General features: G+C 42.8%; 1 protein-coding gene across 1 annotated transcript in view; it reads right to left on the reverse strand.

The window, feature by feature from the left end:
• The window catches only part of fwd (phosphatidylinositol 4-kinase beta fwd), a 143735-nt gene extending 133549 nt beyond the window's left edge, over positions 1 to 10186 (reverse strand). Inside the window, exon 1 of the mRNA XM_080269874.1 lies at positions 10077 to 10186. The gene's annotated coding sequence lies outside the window, so the exon portion shown is untranslated. The remainder of the gene's footprint in view (positions 1 to 10076) is intronic.
• Between the last annotated feature and the right edge of the window lie 973 nt (positions 10187 to 11159).

The raw sequence follows: 11159 nt of genomic DNA on the forward strand, positions 1-11159 counted from the left end.
CAACACAACGGCAGCATGAGGGTGTGGGTATGCAAATGGAGCCAGTCACCAGTTGACCTTTCATCCATGAACTCGTCCTCCTACGCCACACAACTTCATGAGCTCTCGTCACGACTTCTTAACTCCTTCACTTAGAGGATATATTCTTCTGAGTAAAGGCAGAGAAGTATAATTACCCTTTCAAGTAGCAAGCAGGGACGCAACCATACAACCAGGTTGTTAGGCGGCCTGGTTAGGTACCGGTACTTGTCTCTCAGCTCCCTCCCGATCCCAGGAAACGAGGATGGTAGACAAGAGAAGAAAGGCAGCTTCGTTCTGCAGTCCTCTAAGTTCACGTTCATAAGAGGCTGGGGCATCATCATCATCATCATCATCATCGTCGTCAACAACAATAGCTTCACTCTGAGTACCAGTGCGCCATTTACTTTGCGATTTCACTCAACTAAGAGGAACTTTTCAAACTTGAGGGTTTAGATACTGCATTATTTTATCTATTCATTTCACAAGGTCTCTCGAGAGTTCAATAACATCGTCTGGTGGATAACACAAATAAACTCGAACTGAAAGGGTCAGAGGAAACTTGAAAAATGGGTCATATTCACACTAAATTTGAAATTTCGTAACACATTTTCCTTAGCGATTTATTCTGTACATTACACCTCAGCATCTTCTTGTATATAAACGATGTAAATTAAGTCGATATTTAAACGATATTAAGTTGCCCACAAAAGAATGCTAAGGTGTAATATTACAAAATATGTACAATTAATACCTAAAGAAGAGGTATAACGAACACACCTAACTCACTACGCATGCGGCCAAAGTTGCTTAAGGCATACATAACTTCCATGTGACCACATCAACACCAAACAGCTAAACAGAACCAAGATAATATTTACTACTCCATATTTTTAAAATATTAAAAGCTAGGTTCCTCCAAATAATTTCACACACACACACACACACACACACACACACACACACACACACACACACACACACACACACACACACACACACACACAATGCAAGGTGGAGGGATTAGTTAGTGGGTGAAGCCTTCTTGCTTTCCCATCCCTATCACTGAGTCACAAAATTAGACACCAGAAGTCATGTCTTCACTGTAACAGCAGCCTCGAAGGGACCATTAGGTATGCTGCTGTTTGCTTTCCTTGGTGTTTTGTGCTGGAATGAACAAGCCTAATGAAGTGAAAAACGGTGTATGTGAGATAGAGGAAACAGATAAATAAAGAAAACACTAAAGAGAACCAGAGCTGTCTCACAGAGTCCATGATGCGTAGCGGAAATGGGAGTAACCTAGTGTGAAATAATGCAGTACAAATCAAAGACACTTTACTAATATGAACAAGCCTACAGAGTGAAGAGATAAACGGTATCCAAGTGTGATATATAAGGCAAATGGAAAAGTAAAGAAAGAAAACAGAAATCCAAAGGAGTGAGAGAGAAAGGGGCATGGCGCGAGGAAAGGAAGCAGAAGTAGAAAGAAGTAGGTAGAAAGGAAAGTAGGGTGGGTGGGGCAAAGCAGGAAGGGTGGGGCGGCAGGGAGAAGGTAAGAATAACACAAAACTCGCCTAGGGAGGAGCAACCCACCCTAACCTCCCTGCCATTCCCCCTTACCTACCTCCCTCTTTCTTCCCCCTCGACCACCTCCCTTCTCTTCTTCGCACCCTTACCTTCCTCCTCGAACTTCTCATACTCCTTTCTTCCTTCCATCTTCTCCCTCCCCTCAAATTACGATCACCTTCCCTCTCCTTCCCCTTCATATTCTCTCTCTCTCTCTCTCTCTCTCAAAATAAAATCTCCTTTCCCGTCCTTCCCTTTAATTGATCCACCCACTATCCCTCCCCCACCTCTCTCTCTCTCTCTCTCTCTCTCTCTCTCTCTCTCTCCACCCTACTTTCTACCACCCACGCCCGTCCCTCCCACACACTTCCCACCCTCCCTCTTTTTGCTGCCCAACATTCCTCCTCTTCCCTCCCTTTTTACGACCTCCCTACCCTAATCCCTCCCTTTTTCTCTCCCTCCTCAGACCCTTCCTTTCTCAACCTTTTTTCCTTTTGATGCCCTATCCATCTGTTTCTATTTGTTTTATCCATTTCTCATATCTCTCTGTCACTCTATCTTAACCTCCTGCATCCCGTCTATTTGCCTGTTTTAATCCTCTGCATCCAGTCTATTCATCTAACATCTATTTTCTCTCTTTGAACCCTATCTATCTCATTGCTCCCTTCCCACCCAGTCTATTAATCTATCTACTTCATTCCTTTCCCCTCCTTTATCTATTGTATCTACTTCATCGCTTTGTACGGTATATATTTACCTACATTATCCCATAGCACTAATTAGCTATCTTCATTTCCGTTATCCCTCTGCACGCTGTTTAGATACTACCATTCCAGACGCCTAAGATCAAAGTATCTCCAGGTATTTCTCTGCTCAGCAACGACACCCCTTTTCCTCTCAAAATACACCACCCTCCCTCATATACCCTCTCTCTCTCTCTCCATTTTTGTACCCTATTTCCTAATCCCTTCCTCAGACCCACCCCAACCCTACCCTTTTTTTCGTCACCCTTCGTATTCACTTTCCACATCCCTCCCTCCGTCGCACTCCTATCCTATCCACTCCTTTCCTTTTTCTCTTCCTACCACTTACACCAACAGTCTGAGTACTTTCTTTTTTTCTTCGTTTTCTTCCTTACACAGCATTCAAGAACTTTCAACTGATACTCCACCCCATCTTACCTATTTTTTCTTCTGTTTATAATCTTTTGTAAAACACACACACACACACACACACACACACACACACACACACACACACACACACACACACACACACACAAAGTAACACCTTCCACCGCCATGGTCAGCAGGAAAGTGCCGGCGAACTTTTCGTGGTGACAGTACATCTCTGGTCTTACCTGCCATTTTCCCCATCCTGGACGAGAGGCCTATCATTCAATCCCACCCAGAGGTCATTAGCTGAAGACAGGAAGGGCATCCGGTCGCAAAGTGAAACACGCAACAAATTTCCTCTAAACTGGGGCAACGCCTTTGCATCGTATTGTAAAAGCCGCAATTATTATCTCTAAGAAGCTTGAAGATGTGTTTAAAACTGCTTATCTAAATTTTGTGTTAACTCATACTGCCATCAAGGTCTGCAATGGCAAATCAGAAAAAATTCTACCGTGAACAAATGCATAATACAAAACGATCTGCGATACGGAATAACTGTTACTGATATTTTTTTTTTTATCCTATCCACTGGTTAGTTCGTTACAAATACAGCGCCAGGTGGCTATATTTTAACCTTTCCCATCCCATGTATTATTTTACCTCACAAAATTCATGGATCTATGACAAAGTTACATCTTCAATCCCATGACTTTTTTTAAATGCAAAATTCTTGTTATCTCCTGACCATTTTATTCGCCTTGGGGTAGACTTTCTGAACTGGATGGGTTAGATGATGAACAATTGACCGCGACTCCACAGATATTGAGTTGTCAATATCCATAACTTAAATCTTTGTCTTCGATGTTACTTATTTTCTTTCCCTCTCTCTCTCTCTTTATAATACAGGTACAGTTTTACTAGCTATCCATCTTCATCACTCTTCTTTGTGTAACCTCTACCCAATTTCCCTTACCCTCCTTCCCATCCTTCCTCCCCCACAGGGTCCTCGCCCATCAATTCCATTTCTGGCCCCTCTGCCCATCTACCTTCATTTATGGTAACCCGCTCTCCCATCTACCATATACCAACCTACTCTACACACAGCCACACCCTCACCCACACACACAGACACAGACACAGACAGGCACACACACACCAACCTTCTTCACCGTCACACACCTCCCTCCCCACCTCACACCCCAATCCCTTCATACACATCTTCCCTTATCTCGCCTCAGTTACCCACATCCACCTTCCCCCCACCTACCATACACTTTTCTCTGGCCTCCTTTCACCTCAATAACTCTCCCTTTCTGCTCCCTCTCTCCCCTCCCCTTCTCTCTATCTCCCCCCTTCCCCCCCTTTTCCTCTGTCCCGTCCATCACCTTTTCCTTTTTGGCCCCACCCTCACTGTTCTACCTCCAACCACCGACCTCTACCAGTCTTCCCTCCCGTTTAATTCTCTCTTTCTCTCTCTCTCTCACACACACACACACACACACACACACACACACACACACACACACACACACACACACACACACTAGTTCTCCCATCTTTCGCAGTCCATAACTCTTAAAAACTCCCCACTTTCTCTGAAAATAGTCGTCCTCTCCCCAGCCCTAACCTCCCTTCCCTGATAAGCCCCCCGACCTCTCCCAAACGACACAAACTAGTAAATTATATCTTTCTTACTGGCAACAACCACTAAAGTTGCGTTACCCAAATTCACCACATTCTTATTTTCTCTCTCTCAAAGTAGCCCTCCTCCTCCTCCCCTCCTGACACGCCTTGCCATATATCACGTGACGGAGTCGTGTCTCCCCATCCTCTCCCCTCCCTCCACCCGCAACTGTCACCCGCTCCCTCTCGCCCCTACCCGGCTCTGCTCCCTCCATCTCTCTCTCCCCAGCCTTCACTTCCCTTCCCCTGCCCCTCTTTCTCAGGCTGCTACTGCCAGACAATTTTACGCCGTGATACCACACCTTCACTTTCATCTTGCCAAAATTTACCCATACTCCACGAAACTCAACTATCGCTACTTTTTAATTTACTTGTCTTTATCCACGATGATGATTATTATTATCAGAAGCAGATAGACCAATTATATCACCGTACTACTACTAATACTACTAACGGTATCACCAATACCACCACCATTACTACTACTACGGTACCACCACTACTACTAATTTTATTACCGGTGTTATTATTATTATTATTAATATTATTATTATTACCAGAATTAGTATTATTATTATTAGTATTACTATTATTATTGTTACTATCGTATTACTACACCAATATTACTGCATTTTATCATTATTACTATTACTATCTTTACTATTACCGCATCTCTGTTCACTTTTATTCTACTATCGTTACTCACTATTACAACTTTCTACCTTATCTGTTGCTAAGATGAGACAAAGAAGCCTGACTGTCAGTTCTCTACCCGGTGTCCCTCTGATGGTCGGCACAACTCTAGTTACTAATTCATCCAAGCAAACACCAGACTATTTTGTTCAGCAAAGTCCTAAGTGTTTGAGGATGTTAATGTGTTTCTCTCTCTCTCTCTCTTTCTGGCTAAATAATACAAGTACCAGTATAAGCTAGTTCAGTGGTAGTTGGGAGGCGGGGGGAATCGCAGCAAGAATATAGATAGGTGTTACATTCAGTATCCCTCACCACTCCATCACTATCCCCCTCACCCTCATCCCCCCGCTGTCATTATCCTCACTCTTACTGCCAGTCACGCCGAACACTGTCACGGTCACCAGCCAGTCACGCTCACCACAGTGCCACCATCACTATCAACTTCCATACTCTCACAAACACTTCATTTTCACCCTTATCTACCCTTACTACCATCTCGTTTTCTTCCATATCTACCTTCACCATCACGTCACTTTCTCTTAATTATCGTCACTTTCTCTGTCGCGCTTATTATATCTTCACCATTACTCACACCTTTACCTACTCTCACTACTGCTCCACTTTCTTCCATATCCTTCCATACTCACTCTAACATTTCGCTTTCTCCTACACCTACCCTCATTATCATCTCACTTTCTTCCATATCCTCAACTACTCTTACTGTCATCTCAAATCTCTTAAACATACCTTCCTTATCATCTCACTTTCGCCCATACACTCACTGTCATCTCATCTTCTCCCCTATCTAGCTTCACCTTCATGATACTTTCCTTTTAACTTCTCTTGTCACATATCTGTCACGCTCGTTACACAGTCACCATCACTCCCGCCTTCTCCCACATCAACCCGCACTATCACTTACTTTCACTATCATATCACTTTATCGCTGTTCTACAATACCATTACTTCACTGATTTATCCCCTTTTCCCTCCACCACGTACTTTTATATTCGTCTCTACCGGTATCTCCTCACTCACTCTCCAGTCACTCTCACCCCTCACCACATCACTAACCCCACTGCCAACCACACAACGCTGTCATGGTCGTTCATTCACAAACTATACGACACTCAATTTCCTGTTGTAACTTTTTTTTCCCGTGAAGGACAAGGAATGGTGATTTTTTTATTTTTCAAGAAGGACAAGGTGATTTTTTTTTTTTCAAGGACAAATATCTTTTTGCAAGAGGGACAATGAATTTTTTTTAAGAAGTTCGTTGTTTTAAGAAACCTATATATATATTTTTTTTCAGGAGGTCAGGGAAACGCGAGCTTTTCTCCAGGAAGGACAAGAAAAGGTGAGTACAGAACCTTTCAGTGTCATTGTTTCATCTTGCAAAAACATCTTAAGTCAACCCCTTCAATCCGGTGACGCCTTTCAGTGTTATTATTATTACTGTTATTACAAACATCAGGATAAAATCTTAAAACTGGTGGTGGTGGTGGAGTTTGGACGTAACCTCCTTTAATCCCTTCAGTGCAGGACATACCGTGCTCCTTAGGCTAATCAGAATAGAATACTTTAGTGGTAGCATATATATATATATATATATATATATATATATATATAAATTCATACGTCCGAGTGAAGGGGTTGTGAGGGCAACAAATGGATAAGCATAGCAGTGATTCAGAGGTAACTGGTATAGTTTGAATACCCAGGTTACAGTATCCTAATTGCCTGCACCAGTTGCATGGGTTAAATTAACAAGAGGAGATTGGAGGATTCTCAGTTACTCATTGCTAGCAAGGGGAAATGGCTAGGCAAAATATCTACCCTACAAAATATGGAATCTTCGTCTACTCCTACATCTCTACAGAGGGTAATAATGGGCTGATTCTCATTATCTGTCTATTTATTTCTATAGTGCGGGTGGTCATGCCTAGGAACTGCTGTCAGGATTCCGGAAGCCTGAAGAATGTGTGTGTGTGTGGCTCATCTCACTGGTCATGCTGTTGATTGTCTCCCTCTATTGTGCTGTTGCTTTCCTTGCTTTCTGGACCCTACCTCACTATCCTATGGTGGAAAATAAAATCATGATTTTTTTTTTTTCCCTGTGAATATGTAAGTCAGGGTGAGCAGACGACCATCATCACTCACTGCACCACAAAGCACCGATGACCTCACCTCCTGGCTGTAAATATCACTGAAATTACCATGAAGGACCAAAAATATGTGGAAAGCCATAATTTGATAGAGGTCGGAATAAAGACCAATACTGTACTTTATTTCACCATCGTCACATATCTACCTACGTCTTAAAGTGTCAAGCGTTAGTGAAATAATCAGCTGCACGAAAGGACGCCGGTCTTATGCCAGTCTGGGCAGGGGAACACCTTGAAGATTTAAATAGTTAAAATAAGAGTATACCGATCCTCCTCAAGGCCCAAAGCCGTATCATAAAAACACTACCGTTAATACCTCCACACCTGTCCTGAATGATGCAGCCCTAGAATATACTTTGCACGGAAGGCGTGTGACACAGGCCAGCTGGGCCTTAAGGAACAGGGTGTCAAATTTATGTCCAGAGTCGGATACACATCCCATTAAAATATACTGTATACACAAACATACAGACAGATACAGATATGGATATACAGTAGGCAACTTGAAATGGGACAGAATATGAATTTCAGGAGTATGAGTAACCACTAATCAGCCTTAACTAAGATGGAAAAATACAGTAGCTAGGATCAAACAAGGTACTGTAGATGTTAAAATGCCACTGTTTATACCACGAAGGCTTCATAATACGTGGGAAGGCATAATCTGGTAGGGGTTGGTACGGTATAAACAATTCAAGGTCATCGATGGTGGAACAGAGTTCTTACGATGATGGTGCTAGTGGTGGTGATGATGGTGATATGCCTGATAATGTTGTAAATAATAATGGTATGTAATAATGAATACAATGGCAAAAGTGTCATGATAAATAAATAACGACATAAGTGATAACGAGGAACACGATAATGGGAGGTGATAATGAATATGACGGTGCAAGAAAATATTACAATGTTACTGGAGCAATCTCTTCATCCGAGAAAAATGTCTGAAAGTAGCAGGAACAAATTAATAGAGAGAGAGAGAGAGAGAGAGAGAGAGAGAGAATCACTGATGGGGTTAAAGGTTAAAGATAAAGCTATGACGGTGGTGATACTGGTAAGAACTGCTGATAACGGTAATTACAGCCTGTTTATCTTAACTGGAGAGAGAGAGAGAGAGAGAGAGAGACAGACAGAGAGAGAGAGAACCTGTACCATAGCTCTCCATCATTCCACAGTACTTCTTTGTGATTAGCACCATACTATTTCTCGTTACAATTCAGTATTAAAGACAGAGTTGATATTATTTAGGTCAGTTAAAGCGGAGAGAATATAGTGACAGGAAGAGCTAGTTGGGGCCGGGAAAATATGTAAGGCCAGAGATGAGCTGTTGTACGGTGACCAAAATGACGGTGGTGATAGTAACGATGACGGTGATGACACGGCATGATGATGGTTAGGAATATGGTGATGAAAGTGATGATGATGGTGAGGGCAATGATTTTGATAGTTGGGAATATAATGATAGTGATGATGATGGTAAGGGCAGTGATGATTATGATGGTTTGGAATATGGTGATGATTATATATATGATGGTGAGGGCAGTGATGATTATGAACAGGATGGTGATGACTGATGATTATAATTATGACAGTGTGGGCAGTGATGATAATGATTGGTGATACCGACTGACAAACGAAAAGAGGGGTGGCTATATTGAAAGTGGGAGGGGCAATGATGAAGATGTGTTTATAGTGAAGAACATGACAGTGCAGCTGATTAAGATACCAACGAAGAAAAATAATATACCAACGAATACCCGGTACAGTAACAATAGCTAAGCAAGGGCAATGCTGTCTTTCAAGTATTCATTCACAAAGTAATACAAAAGACGACTGGGTTACATTCGCTAAATAAGACTGAGTTACAAAGGAAATTCGTCCACTAGTATTGATAACCAAACCTACTATTGAAATCAAGACAGGAAAAGTAAGAATAAAGTTGTCAGGCATGGAGACTCTTCATCCACGGAGGTAGCTACCTATCCCACTTAGCCACATCGAGAGAGAGAGAGAGAGAGAGAGAGAGAGAGAGAGAGAGAGAGAGAGAGAGAGAGAAACAACATAATGATGATGACTGATTGGGATTAGGAATATGATGTGGATTATTGTCCATGAATTCAATGATGGAGATGGTGACAGTGATAATTATAAATGTTGATACGAAGTGACAAGAACAAGTGTGGCTGCAGGAAAAATGTGACGAACAATAGGTGGGTGTGAGCAGTGACGAATGAGAAAAAATGACGCTTAAGCCCACTTATACGACGTGCCAATAACATGGAGAAAGGATAATGTTGTCAAACTAGGGTAATCGTCATCGTGTGCGGTACCCAGAAAATCCCACTTGGCACTAAAGCAAGAGGCACCAAAATAGAGCCAGGGCAGCAAGAGTAGTAATCCGCTGCACAACCTTGGCAGCGAACACTCTCTTCCTCTTAAACAGTACGAGAGAGAGAGAGAGAGAGAGAGAGACCCTTTCTCCTTAAGCATACACCTGTCATTACTGTGCATTTGATATTTTTGTTCTTTTTCATTCTTACATCGCTCTCTCTCTCTCTCTCTCTCTCTCTCTCTCTCTCTCTCTCCGGAAAGGGTTACGAGAAAATACGAAAACTTCAATACCTATAATTTACCGATGCTGCAACTGCGATCTAAGTTTTTTCCTTCTTATTTTTACAGTAGAAAAAGATGCAAAAAATTCCCTCAAGCTTTATTAATCATGCACAGAGATTTTTTTTTTTATAGTAAAGAAAAATTATAACTTTTTTTTTTCCTCAGTAAGTTATCAGACTACGGAACACACACACACACACACACACACACACACTGCACCAACCTGTCATGAAGCGTCCATGTGATAGTCTGGTTCCTTTCGAGTCATCCATGTTGATTTTTTTTTTCCTCTCTTTGAAGCGAGGAAGGTTGCGGCGGTGTGGCTGCTTGTTTGTGTGCTGGGACTGACGGGACCGTGTGTGTATTTTTGCAAGCAGAGAGAGAGAGAGAGAGAGAGAGAGAGAGAGAGAAGTAAGTATGTGTAAGAGAAAGAAAGGGGCGGTATTTGCTGAACAGGGCGGTGGGAAAGGGTGTGAGGAGGGTGGGTGGGTGGGAGAGGAAATGACTGGAGTGACTAACAAGACTGACTGGCTGGTGTGGCGCTACCGAGGTAACCCAGCCGCCAAAACAACGTCAGTCAGTGAGTACACGTGCACTCACTCACCCATAGCACGTGCAGGTCTCACTCGTCGTACTATAAGTCACGTGGTTTCAAGGTGACTTAAGGAATCCTTTCGTGTGATCTCAAGGTGACTCGATTCCTTATCACGCCGTCCCGAGGTAACTCAATTCCTTTCACGTGGTCTTCTGGTGACTAAATTCCTTTTCATGTTGTCTCATGGAGACTCAATTCCTTTTCACGTGGTCTCTAGGTGACTCACGTTAATTCCTTTAAACACAGAAGAAGGTCCCGCGGGAGTGTAGTATGAGTCAGAGGGGCACGACTAACAAGGGGTCCTTAAGGAGGGGAACACACACACACAAGCACGGAATCTCACAAGGGTACGAATTAGGCCCAAGGCTGATGAGATCACACCCTTAAACGCCACAATATCTGCACCAACCCACCAGTTATTCAGCTTGACTGTAGTGAGGTGGACTGGGGTGAAGTTGACTGGGAAAGAGTTGCCTGGAGAGGGATGCGAGGGAACTTGAACTGACTGAAGAAAATGCACTGAATAGAGACTGCTGGAGACGATACACAAGAGCGGCCGACCCTATAAAATGGAAAAAGGCGTAGTTGACGGAAGCAGCAGCAACAATAGCAACTGGATGTAGAAGGGGTTAGTCAAGGCTGGTAGGTCAATCGGAAGGGACTGACATGACAATGTGTTGATAAATATGTCTTGTTTCCCGGTACTGTCAA

Source organism: Coenobita brevimanus, chromosome 38 (genome assembly GCF_032717465.1).
Source record: "Coenobita brevimanus isolate Jiangsu-jjx chromosome 38, ASM3271746v2, whole genome shotgun sequence".
In the NCBI taxonomy this organism is placed as follows: Eukaryota; Metazoa; Arthropoda; class Malacostraca; order Decapoda; family Coenobitidae; genus Coenobita; species Coenobita brevimanus.